Consider the following 11598-nt stretch of genomic DNA (forward strand, 5'->3'; position numbering starts at 1 on the left):
AAAAGGCCCACGTCCCTGTCCAAGGTAACCATTTGAGTTCCAGTTCATTTAGTGATTTTGTTTTGACTTGTGAAATGAAGGACGATGAACTGAACTTATCTTATAAGGATGGTTCTGGAAAGAGAAAGGAAACCACGCATCACAGAACGGTTGTTTCCATGTTCAGTAACTTAAAAAATCAGGGGATTTTATAAAAATGTCTTCCAGTAGATCATTAGTCTATAAAATAGGAGGGGTTCACCAGAAGGGCAGCGTGGATTTACAAGTGCGACTCTCACCTATAGAAGCAGCTCCTCCTCGCGGTTGGCTAATAATATTGTTCTAGATCATGAAATGACATCTCATAACAAATATTTTTACTCTGGGTGAGGTCTGCATATTTCAAGACACAATGGCATTTTTAAACCCAGTAAGTAGTGGTTTCAGGAGGTAAACAGAGCTGCGAGCTGAAGCTTCTCTGTGGTTCTCACTCCTCCTCGTCGTCTTTAATTTCAGTAATTCTGTCTATAGATTTAAGGATTTCAGCAACGAAATTCAGCGTTTCAGCTCCAGAAACCAGCTGCTTTCCTGAGGAATGCGTGTTGTTCTCAACCACGCCGAGGTTCTGCAAGGCCGCATGGGTGTTCTGCTTCGCCAGGTGCCCCAGCCCGAGCCCAGGGCTTCGTTCTTGCACTTGAAGTGAGAGACCTGTGCTTGGAAGAAGCTTAGTTCTTTAGTTTCATGATGTGATTTGCTGCCTTTACAGCCTGTGTGGTCATCAGCTCCAGGTTCTGCTCCACCTGCTGAACTACGGATTCCAGGTCGTGAGAGTCACTCCCCTCCTTTATCATTTTTGCTTCTAATTTCTGCTCAAGCGTCCTCACCACTTCTGTCTGCGTCTCAGAGAAGCTCTGTACCTCGGTCAGCTTTCTTCTTAGCATAGTAGTCCCATCTTTCAGTGCTTCGTAACTTACCTGCAGCGTCGGAAGGTGCCAGCCCAGAGACTCTCGGTGGGCTGCAAAGTCTGCGCTGGGGATCCCGGCCAGACAGAGGCGAGAGTCAGTCACTCAGCATCCACCGGGGCAGAGACTCGGGTCCCACCAGCTCTGATGGGCTGGAGGAGGAGATGCATGTGCTGCAGGGCGACGTGCTGGCAGCGACCCTCAATGAGTGGGTCTGCTCCACATCAGACCACGGACAGGCCCCGTCCCACCCGTCGTCCTTGTCCTTGACCTCGTCCAGGAGATCGCCAGCCCCGTGGCATCTTCCAAAAAACGGCTGCTGGTGTTCCAGGCCAAACTCCATGGTTTGGGAGGCTGGGGAGTTGCCCCTGCTGAGGGCCTCCTGGCTTCCTGTGAATACAGTCAGCTGTTGGCTGTGTCCTTTTTCAACAGGCTGAGGTTCTTGGTTTTCAGAAACTCTTTAAAGGAGAACGGATTTGCCTCTTCAAGTTCTTCAAGTCTATCATCGTCCTGATTGATGAGGCTGCGGGCCAGGGACAGAGGGCTGACGCCCTGGCGGCGTGCGTAGCTCCCCCATTGCCACAGGCCCGGTGGCGCTGGCCCTCCTTGCACCAAAGCGGTGGCTCCATCGCCCCGGCACGCCTCGCCGCCCCAGTCCGAGGCCCCATCCGCTGGGACTCAGCTGCAGCTCCTAACCTCTCGCCCGCGGCTTCCTGCTCTGAGCACCGCACCGAAGCAACCCCAGAAGGACTTTTAAAACAATGCAGTCAAACGTGGATGGGGACCTTGAATCATTAGGCAAAGTTCCATTGGCTTCAGAGTTTTCATTTGCCAAGATAAGGTAATTTGTAATATGTTCTAGAATAATTCCCTTTTCTAATAATCAAATGCTATTTTTATTTTTAAAAAAGGTTGGAAACAAAAAGGATAAAAAGAATGAATTTTAGAAAGCTAGAAAACATGGTACCTGAGGTCTGGTACAAACTGTCCTAGTGGCCTTAAGTAGGTCCTTTCCCCTCTCTGGGTCTCAGTTTCCCCATCTGAACCAAGAAAGGAATAGACTTGCTAAGTTCTTCTCTCACTTTATTTTGCGTATGAATCACCTGAGGATGTTGTTAAAAATGCAGATTCTGATTCAGCGGGTCTGGAGAGTGGGGTCTGGGATTGAGCATTTCTGCCAACCTCTCAAGTGATGACAACCCTGCTGGTCTAGGGACTAGGCTCTGAGTAATGAGGAGCTCGATCGCCTCAGATTTAACTTGAAAACCAAGGCAGTAGAGTACATTCCCAATCACTGGGTAAACAAGGAGCGTTCATTTCCTTTCTATGGGACAGTGACATTTCTTAGCTGTAGCTTGAAAAGCTGTTCCTCCCACTTACACGTTTTTGGTCTCAAACTCATTTGAAGTGCCCTGAGCATAGAGCTTACAGGCCTTGGCATTGCCCATGTGAAGCTGTTCTGGGAGACCCACAGCTGTGTATGTGGTATGAACTGTGTCCTCTCCTCCGCCCTCCAGTTCAAAACCCATCTTTTCCCGTGTCACCATAAGGCACTGCTGGATGTGCTGTCGGCTGTGCCTCACCTACTGCTGACAGGGAGGGCTTTTAAAAGAAGTCAGTTCCTGCTTTCCCTGCAGAAATCAAGCACGTCATTTCTGCTACTCATTCAGTTGGCTGGGTCAGAGAGCACGTTCGGGCTCCATTTTCCCAACACACTTGCAGTGCAGTGGGCCGTGCAGCCCTGTTCTCACCTCCTCGGAGTGAGGGTTTTCTTCCCCTGATAAAGACCTTTTTTGGGTAGGTGGAATATCTGGTAGGAAAATAGGATTCGTGTCAATGTGAACCTCAATTATTCTGGAAACCTGAGGTCTTTCAAAGCTTTCCAGTAGCCAGTGTGTTTTCACTTCCATTTTTCAAGTTGACCGTGCCAACTGAAGAAATGGAGCTTCTGTTAGATACGTATTCAAAGTTATTTACCACTTATAATTAATAAGTGGTGAAGGTGGAACTTATGCTTGGATCCTCTAACTCTAACGCTTTCTACTATATTGCCTGCCTTGAGCACCACAAAATTGGTGTGAAAAGGTCAAAATTGCATTTGCCATTGGTATGGGGATACAATCAGGAGGGAGGGTCCAAATGGACAGTGTACTTGTGACCATCTTTGACGTACTATTGACCTAGGGGGTCTGTTCTCTTTCTCGTATTGTGGGCTATTGTCCTGCCTCTGGCCCGAAAAGGAATCTTGAGATATTTGGTCTAGCTTTGCCCAGATATCATTAGCTATCATTTAGGTGTAGAGTCCTGACATTAAGTGAGCTCCTAATGAGTATTAGATATTATGTTACACACATGCATCTATTATTTCATTTAATCTTTGTAACTTATCTATTATATTGTTGTTATTATTATTATTATTATTATTATTCCTGCTCAAAGATGAGCAAAACAGGGCTCAGAGAGTTTAATCCCTTTCTTAAGCCAAGATTCAAGACCAGGCAGTGTGGCTATGGAGCCTGCTTTCTTTACAATAGCTAAGCATGACCACAGAACACTGACCATTATTTCCTTAGCATTTATCTCACAGGGGTAATAACACTATATCTGAATTTTAAAACAGTTGTACTCCTTTTCACTTGTCATAATCCATTTCCTGTTTGCTTTTCTAAATGACATAAGCCGTCTCCCATGACCAAGATCATCTTGCTTTTCTATTGACAAAATTTGCTTCAAGGTCATTTGCCCATCACTTAGAGTCACCCTTGTATTAACTGTACACTGCATCTTCTTAATCTGTATTTACCACCTGACTTTTTGGAAATCCTTTGTTTGGGAGAGAGCAATTTACACAAGACAGCCCACTTTGGCTTCGCCCTTTCATTCTATTTATCTTATCCCAATGACCTTCTCAAGTGTTGACCTCATCAGGACTTATTATTGACATAACTGATGTGAAATTGAGATAATAAGTGCTCCAGTTCTGAGATGCAAGCCCCACTCCACTCAGGGAAGGAGACTGGGGCTGTTGAGGTCAGCCACCTCCCTAGTCAGCACAATCCTGGTGCTGCAGGATGGCCAGTTCTTAGGACTCTTTGTCTGGGGCATCTGCCTGAGCCTCAATTGGGCCATCTATAATAAAGTCTAGCTTGAAAAAGATAATCTCTGAACTCCTTTCCAGCACTAAAATCCTTTAATCCTCATATTTCTTGACTATTAGACAGTTTAATTCTTTGATCTTATAACTAAAGAGTAGGGCACCAGGCATGTGTGAAAGAAGAAGGGATTTGGAACCTGATAGGGGATTTGTCTTTTACAATCAGACAGAAGTTGGGGGAATGACCTGGTATAGATAACAGTTGTGAATGGATGCCGCAGGTGTGAAGCCTGGATGCCACAGGTGTGAAGCCTGGATGCCACAGGCGTGAAGCTCTGTCTCCGATGTTTGGCACTAGAGAGTTAAAGAGGAGGTGGCTTGGGTTTCTTCACATAGGAGGAACGTAGCAGAGGGAAACCTAGGAGGTTTAAGACATCCATCTGTGGACTCCCACCCAGGAAAACTTAGCTTGATTGTAGAGAGAGGCCTGACAAAAGCCCAGCAGGAGAGCTAGCAGCCTACACTCTGCTCACCACCCTTGGGCAGGAGTTAGGGGTATGGCTGTAGTTTCTGCAGTAGCAGTTCAGTAAGACCAGAGAGAGCACCAGGGAGCAGGGAGAAAACCCAGTCCTGGGAACTGGAGCTCATTGGGTGGGAAGATCTGTGTTCACATATGGGGGCAGAGGAGCAGAAAGCAGTAACTCAGGGGCTCAGCAGTCAACACTGGGAATGACAACAAAGTCTTCCCTGGAAGGGGCTGGAGAAAGGAGCAGGTATGTTGTCTTTCCTCCATCATGAAGACCAGCCCAGAAACTGGACAGGACTAAACTTTCAGCTCCGGGTACAAATGGGCCCAGCTTAGAGGAACCTGGGATGGCAGAGCAAAGTAAGAAGTCATGGGACTGCATCGGCCACAATGAAAGTGGCTTTTTCCATTCTCAGTGTCTTCTTATCTTTACATCATTGTATCAATCACAGAACACCTTCCAATCCATGGTCTAGTAATATTATGGCTCCCTATCACATACCATGACCATCTTTGAACTGGTTTTGCTCACTGGATTCTTGAATTCTATTGATTTTGGTTTTGAAAATATAAACAGCAAACTTTCTCATTAAAAGACCATGAAGCATACTGGTTAAGAGGCTCTGGAATCAGACAGACCTAGATTTGAATTGCACCTCTGCCACTTAGCTGCTATGTGACTTTGGGCGAGTCACTTCACCTTAATGGGCCTCCGATTCTTCATGCATAAAATTGAGATACTAATACTAGCATCCCAAAGTTGTTGTGACGATTAATTAAGAAAATGTTTCTGGCACATGGGAAGCACTAGATAAATGGTAGCTAATGTTATTATTGCTTTGTCTAAACTGTCTCCCACCCTAGCATCTGGTCATATGTTCCTTGTATAGGCTTTCCAAATCAATTCAGTCTGTGTGCTGACTTCTCATTGATGCTACATGAGTGAATCAAGAGTTTACCTTATTAGAAGATGACATACTTCATGTGTTTTCTGAGCTCATATTGTGGTTGAAGAGCCAACCCTTAATTAAGGGTGCTTAGAAAGCCCCCAAAAATATACTAGAACTGAGGGAATGTAACCGTCTAGGAAGGTACCTCATGTCTAGATTATATTTCTCTAGTGCCTCCTAGCCTTCCACTGAGACTTCCAAGTCAGGTTTAATTTTAAGATAAAAATAGAAACAAATTCCTCATGTTGAGTGTAGAGAACCGGGAAAATTTGTTGTATCCTAATAGTTTAATGACATGAACAAAATTGATGGGCCTGGCAGGGGCCCTATTCTGCATACCACAAATCTGTACCAATAAACACTGTCCATAGCTCCTGAAATTCCATGTGGTTTTGGAGAGTCTCTCTCAACTTTTGGAAATGCTGCAAACCTGCAGCAAACCTGGACTGTGTACAGTAGTACCTTGGTTTTCAGACGTCTCCGTTGATGAACATTTCGGTTTAAGAATGCCATAAATCTGAAAGTAAATGCTTAGGTTTTTTAACATGCCTTGGAAGTCGAACATGTCACGTGGCTTCCGCTGAATGCAAGACCCTGAGGCCTAGCTGTTGGCTGTTTTCGAACGTTTCAGAACTCCAATGGTCTTCCGAATCGGTTTACGTTAAAAAACTGAGGTACCACTGTACTCTAAAGGAAGGTCAGAGGCCTTAAAGTGTGTCCAAGGAAAGCAGTGTCTCTTGGCTGCTGGAAAAGGCACACAAAGTGCTCAGATGTTTCTATAGCAGAGAGCTCTGAGGGAGAAATATTGTTCCAGAGACCCAGCTCATCTAGATGGAGTAAGGATCCCAGAGCATGTTCGTACCTGATCAATATTTTATGAGACTATTTCTGTGAACTTGCTTTGATGTCAGGGTTCCCTTAATTTTTCTGCAGTGTCTCATCTTATAGCCTGAGCTGTGATGTCAAAAATAGAGGATTGTAGATGTGTAATAAGGCTTGGTCAGAAAGCTTGTTGAGAACTTAGTGGCAGATACATGGGAAATGGCAGAAGTCAGAAATGGGATCAGTGCGAGCAGGGGACTGAGAATCTCTCAGCACGGGGAGTGAGCTGTATTATTCTTTGCACTTCCAACCCAACCACACACAACAACAATGAACAGATTGACACTGCAAATTTATTTGTTGAGTGGATGGATGAACAAATGGATAGATGGGTGAATAAGAACTACCTTCACTTGCACCAGACCTTGTCAGTTTATATATCTACCTCTGCCCAACAGCCTGGAAGCTTCCTGAGGGCATCTTTGTATAACCAGCATGGAGCGCAGGAGGGCTAGATCCAAACTGAGTGGCATTGAGACGGGGCAGTCCTGGGAACCTGGCATGTACTCTTAATTTGGGAGATGTGAATGTTAGGATCTGACATTCTGGGTATGGGGGGAAGGGTCAGAGAAGATAGAGTTGAAACAAAACAGTGAACCAATAACAAAGACAAGTGCCAGACAGCTGGTTCGTCATTAAAATTTTTTAATTGAACGGACGCTTGGCCTGTGCATGTGTAGTGTAAGGAGTTGCCAGTCAAATGAAAAGGTTAGCACCCACCCATGTTATTCGAGCCAGAAATGTAGTCTCCGTGGTTCCACCTCCTAAATATCACTGGAATCCAGCTTCCTGTCCCCACCACCACTCCCTGTCCGGTGTTTCCCCATAAGCATCTTTTCGACAGACATCTTTGCTGCAAGTATTTTTACCACAAACATTTTCACCACATCATTAATTGGCCATGAAGCAGTTTTACCATGAAAAAGATAAAATCATGAAAAATAAAAGAGGCATCTTAAAAAGAACAGAACAAAAGTAAAAAGACCATTGCAAAGTACCACATATTTCAATACGTTTAAAATGTGTGTAGATTCATAGCAATATGGTGCAAATAACTGATTTTATTTTGTGGTTTTTATTTTGCCTTTGTCCCATGGGAAATGTGGGTTCAACTCTGTGCCCTCAGAGAGGACCCTTGACTTCTCTTTCTTCTCCCAATGTAGTGTGTTTCAAAATAGAAACCAACCATGGGGGCAAATCATCATCATCTGAAAGAAATGCTATTCTAAGACCACCACCATCATGTCTGCTCCTTACTCGTGTAGACTGTCATGAGGGCTAGCTAAGCTTTATATAGAATATAAAAATGGGAGTAACGACAAGAACTTTGTCAATGGAGGAATGAAACCAAGCTGACAACTCACTTTAAGTACTTTCAGTCTGCTAGAGGCTGTTGATTCGTCAATGGAGAAATGAAACCAAATAAACAAAACCAAACTAACAACCAGTTACTTTATCTTTTTTTTAGAGCAAAATTGCTTTACGGCCAATTAGTTATCCAGCAAAAATCCTTGCAGCAAAGATGTCTACCGCAGAGGTGCTATGGGGAAAATACCAAGAACCAATTAAGACCCTCAACACCTGCTACCTGTGTCCATATTGCTTCTCCATAATTCACAGTAAGCAGGAGGTAAGTGAGCTTTTAAACAGAAATCAGATCACTTCACTTCCCTGTTTCAGAAGACTTCAGTGGATCCCCATTTGCTACCCGATCAAGCCGAAATGTGACTTACTGTTCTGGTCCTTGAGTACCTCCATGTTGTCCACGTCCTCTCTCTTCTCTGCCTCCACCTTTGCCCTGTATTCTAGGCAGAAGGAACTACTTGCTATTGTCTGACACTCTGCTGTGTCACATTGCTTTTTTGCAAAGGCTGAGATTTTAGACATGAGTTTAGACTGGAGCCTCAGTCTCATCTTGAGCTCATGTCCAGATGTGACCCCCAGACATGTCCTTTGCTCTAGTCACACTCGACTACCCGCTGTTCACTGACTGGACCAAGGGTTTCCAAGATCTCACAATCTAGCAGAGGAGGTCAAGGTTTGAACAAATAATTAGACAATAATAAGGAAAATGTTTCAGTGGAGGTAGGATGCAGTTGCTGAGGTATATAGACAAGATAGCTGTCAGTTATGTCTGGTGGGTCAGTGAAAGCCGCAGGAAATAGGCAGCATTTGAACCCAGCCTTGAAGGATGACCAGGGTTTGTCAGGCATTTCTAACATGCTGTGTGTTATTTGAAACCTGCTTTTTAAAAAAGGCATTACAAACATACTGCCTTTGTGTTTCTACTGCTAATTTGCCCAATCTTTGAAGAAAGAGTTTGCTAAGTAGTAACTTCAGTTGACGGACTATCTAAATTATCATCAGTTTCCAATTCATGGAAATTGAATGAATGAGCCTTTACCAGTGTACATGGAATTGAGCAAGACAAACGTGACCCAGGGAATGAATATATGCTAAGACGGAAACGTGCTGCCATCTTGCCTTGTTTTGGGTCACAGCAGCAACAGCAGTGCTTTTTACATTTTATGTCTCATGGGTTCTAATGTAGTTTCTGCTGGTGGATTCATTTTCACTCCTGTTCCTGCCATCCCCTTACTCTGAGGCACACTCCCTCCATGGAAGCCAATTCCTTCATCTGAATAGGGAAGCGGACTAATTGAAGCTGTTGTATTCACCCAGTGTATCCTGGATACGGGAGCCCAGACAAGGCCTCTGTTGCAGTTAGAGCATGTCGTTTTCTCTGCTGTGCTCACTCAGGCTTCCTTGGCAGATGACTATGACTCGCTGGGTTTTAAACTTCTGGTATAATCAGTAAATGGTAAAGTCCATAAATAGCAAATGGTAAAGTCAAGTGCATAGTGCAATGGATTTTTACAAAATGTACACACCCCGGTGACTACTACCCAGATCAAGGTACAGAACATTTCAATCTCCTCAGAGGTACCCTGTGTCTCTTCCTGGTCAAGCTCCAATACCACCCCCACCTCCTAGCTACCACCCTCAAGGTAGTTACTGTTCCCACTGAAATTACCATAGCTTTGGGAGGCCTGTTCTTGAGTTTAATATAATGAAATCGATCAGCATATACTCATTTGTGTTTGACTTCTTCTGCTCAACATAACATCTGTGAGATTCATCCAAGTCATTTCCTGTGGCGGTAGTTCATTTTTTTTCATTGCTGAGTACTATTTCAGTATTTTGTTGTATGAATACCTCACTGTTTATTTAGTCACTTTATTGTTGATGGATATCTGGGTTGTTTACAATGTGTGGCTATAATGCATAAAGTTTCTCTGCACATTCTTGTACGTGTCTTTTCATGCACATATGAGGTCTGATAATTAAGTTCACGAACTCATCCTAGAAAAAGTGCTACATCCCTCATTGCTGAATATCACTACAGTCACCTTCCAAGTACTCCCCTTGGGAAGCTATACACTGACACCAGCGCCTAGTCCACCCTTCAAAGCAATTTGGAACTCTTTTTCTGGAATGGCCATGAGAGCTGCCGTCGTATTACCCTTGATGTCCTGAATGTCATCAAAATGTCTTCCTTTCAATATCTCCTTTATCTTTGGGTAAAGAAAGAAGTCATTGGGGGCCAAATCAGGTGAGTAGGGAGGGTGTTCCAATACAGTTCTTTGTTTCCTGGCTAAAAGCTCCCTCACAGACAGGGCCGTGTGAGCTGGTGCATTGTCGTAATGCAAGAGCCATGAGTTGTTGGCAAAAAGTTCAGGTCGTCTCACTTTTTCACACAACATTCTCAGCTCTTCCAAATAGTAAACTTGGTTCACTGTTTGTCCAGTCGGTACAAATTCTCAATGAGTAATCCCTCTGATATCAAAAAAGGTTAACTACATTGTTGCAACAAGTTCATGAACTTAATTGTCAGACCTCATACTGTCTGGAAAGTAATGTAGGTAATAAACCTTTTCATATCCTCTTGGTGTGTAAACAATTTCATCAGTCTCAAATTCAATCCAAATTTTGTGGTGGGGTCCATTCTACTTCTGGAACTGGCCACAGCATCTGTACTTCCTGGGATAAATTCATGTGGGTACACTAGGGAGCTTTTATAGGAGGGCTTGAGAAGCTCGCTGGGAAAGAAGTCCCATTTGGAGAAGAAAGATTGGAGGGGAGGGAGTTGATTCAAAGACAATAGGCTAGTGACTCCAGAGGACAGTGGTTTCAAGAACAGTGTGGTGTCTGCCGCTCCAATTGTCCTCTGGCACAGCTCCTATGAATTCATACCTAATTCTTCTGGGAGGATAGGGCAGCCAAGAATCTAATGAGTTAAAAAGAGCTCTTTGAACAAAGAGGTTTTTTGCCTTAATGAGGGATATTGGAAGGGCTTCATCCAGCATGGTGACAGTGATGACAGCAGTGGTGTGTCACTACAGATGTTGAATGACCCAGACAGTGACACCAACAATGGTACTCATGACCTTTAGCCCATAACATTCAGCATCAGGGCTCGTGGCACAAACATTAGCACCAGCGACCTTTGCTATCATCAGCCTCTGTGTAGTAACAGCAGCACCTACAGACAGCGGAATGTTTGCTCTGGATTTTGCTTATGTGGGTTAGACTCTTGGCTCTACCACTTCCTGTTGGGGGCAAGATTATTTCTCAGAGCCTGTGTTTCTTTATATGGAAAAAGGAGAAAATCATACTGTATTTCAGAGGATGGTTGTAAGGATTAAATAAGCTCTGAATTTATAATCAATTGTGAATTACTTAGCACATATGTGTCTGGCACATAGTATACCCTTCTTAAATGTTGCTTATTGTCATTAATGTCACCACCACTTTTGGTCTTGTCAGAGACCAGAGGCACAGCTATTACAAGCTGGAGAACTGAAAAGAAAAAATGGCATGGCTTTCAGCAGTCAGAGTCTGTGTAGGAGAATGAGGCTCTTCCTGAGGATTCCTGTAATTATTTGGAAGAAATGAGACGTTGTCTGGAACCAGACACAGACTATTTTGAGGCCACCATTCAGCCCGTTCGCAGGGGAGGCCCGAGAAGCCCTGGTTACAGTAAATGGGCTGCTGAGGTGAAGGGCCTTGGGACACTTTCCTTTGGTGACTTGAAAGGTGCAGTGTTATCCTTTTTCTGTTTCTCTCAGGGTTGTTTTATTTAGCTGATCTCAATTGAAACTTATTAGACCTAATGGTTTCAAGCAGCATTGATTTGATTCTTTA

At 44.0% G+C, this 11598-nt stretch overlaps 1 pseudogene; it reads right to left on the reverse strand.

Moving 5' to 3' along the window:
- Positions 1-466: 466 nt before the first annotated feature.
- LOC109461238 (endosome-associated-trafficking regulator 1) lies at positions 467-2470 on the reverse strand (annotated as a pseudogene).
- Between the last annotated feature and the right edge of the window lie 9128 nt (positions 2471-11598).

This window comes from Rhinolophus sinicus, chromosome X (genome assembly GCF_036562045.2).
Source record: "Rhinolophus sinicus isolate RSC01 chromosome X, ASM3656204v1, whole genome shotgun sequence".
NCBI classification, from domain to species: domain Eukaryota; kingdom Metazoa; phylum Chordata; class Mammalia; order Chiroptera; family Rhinolophidae; genus Rhinolophus; species Rhinolophus sinicus.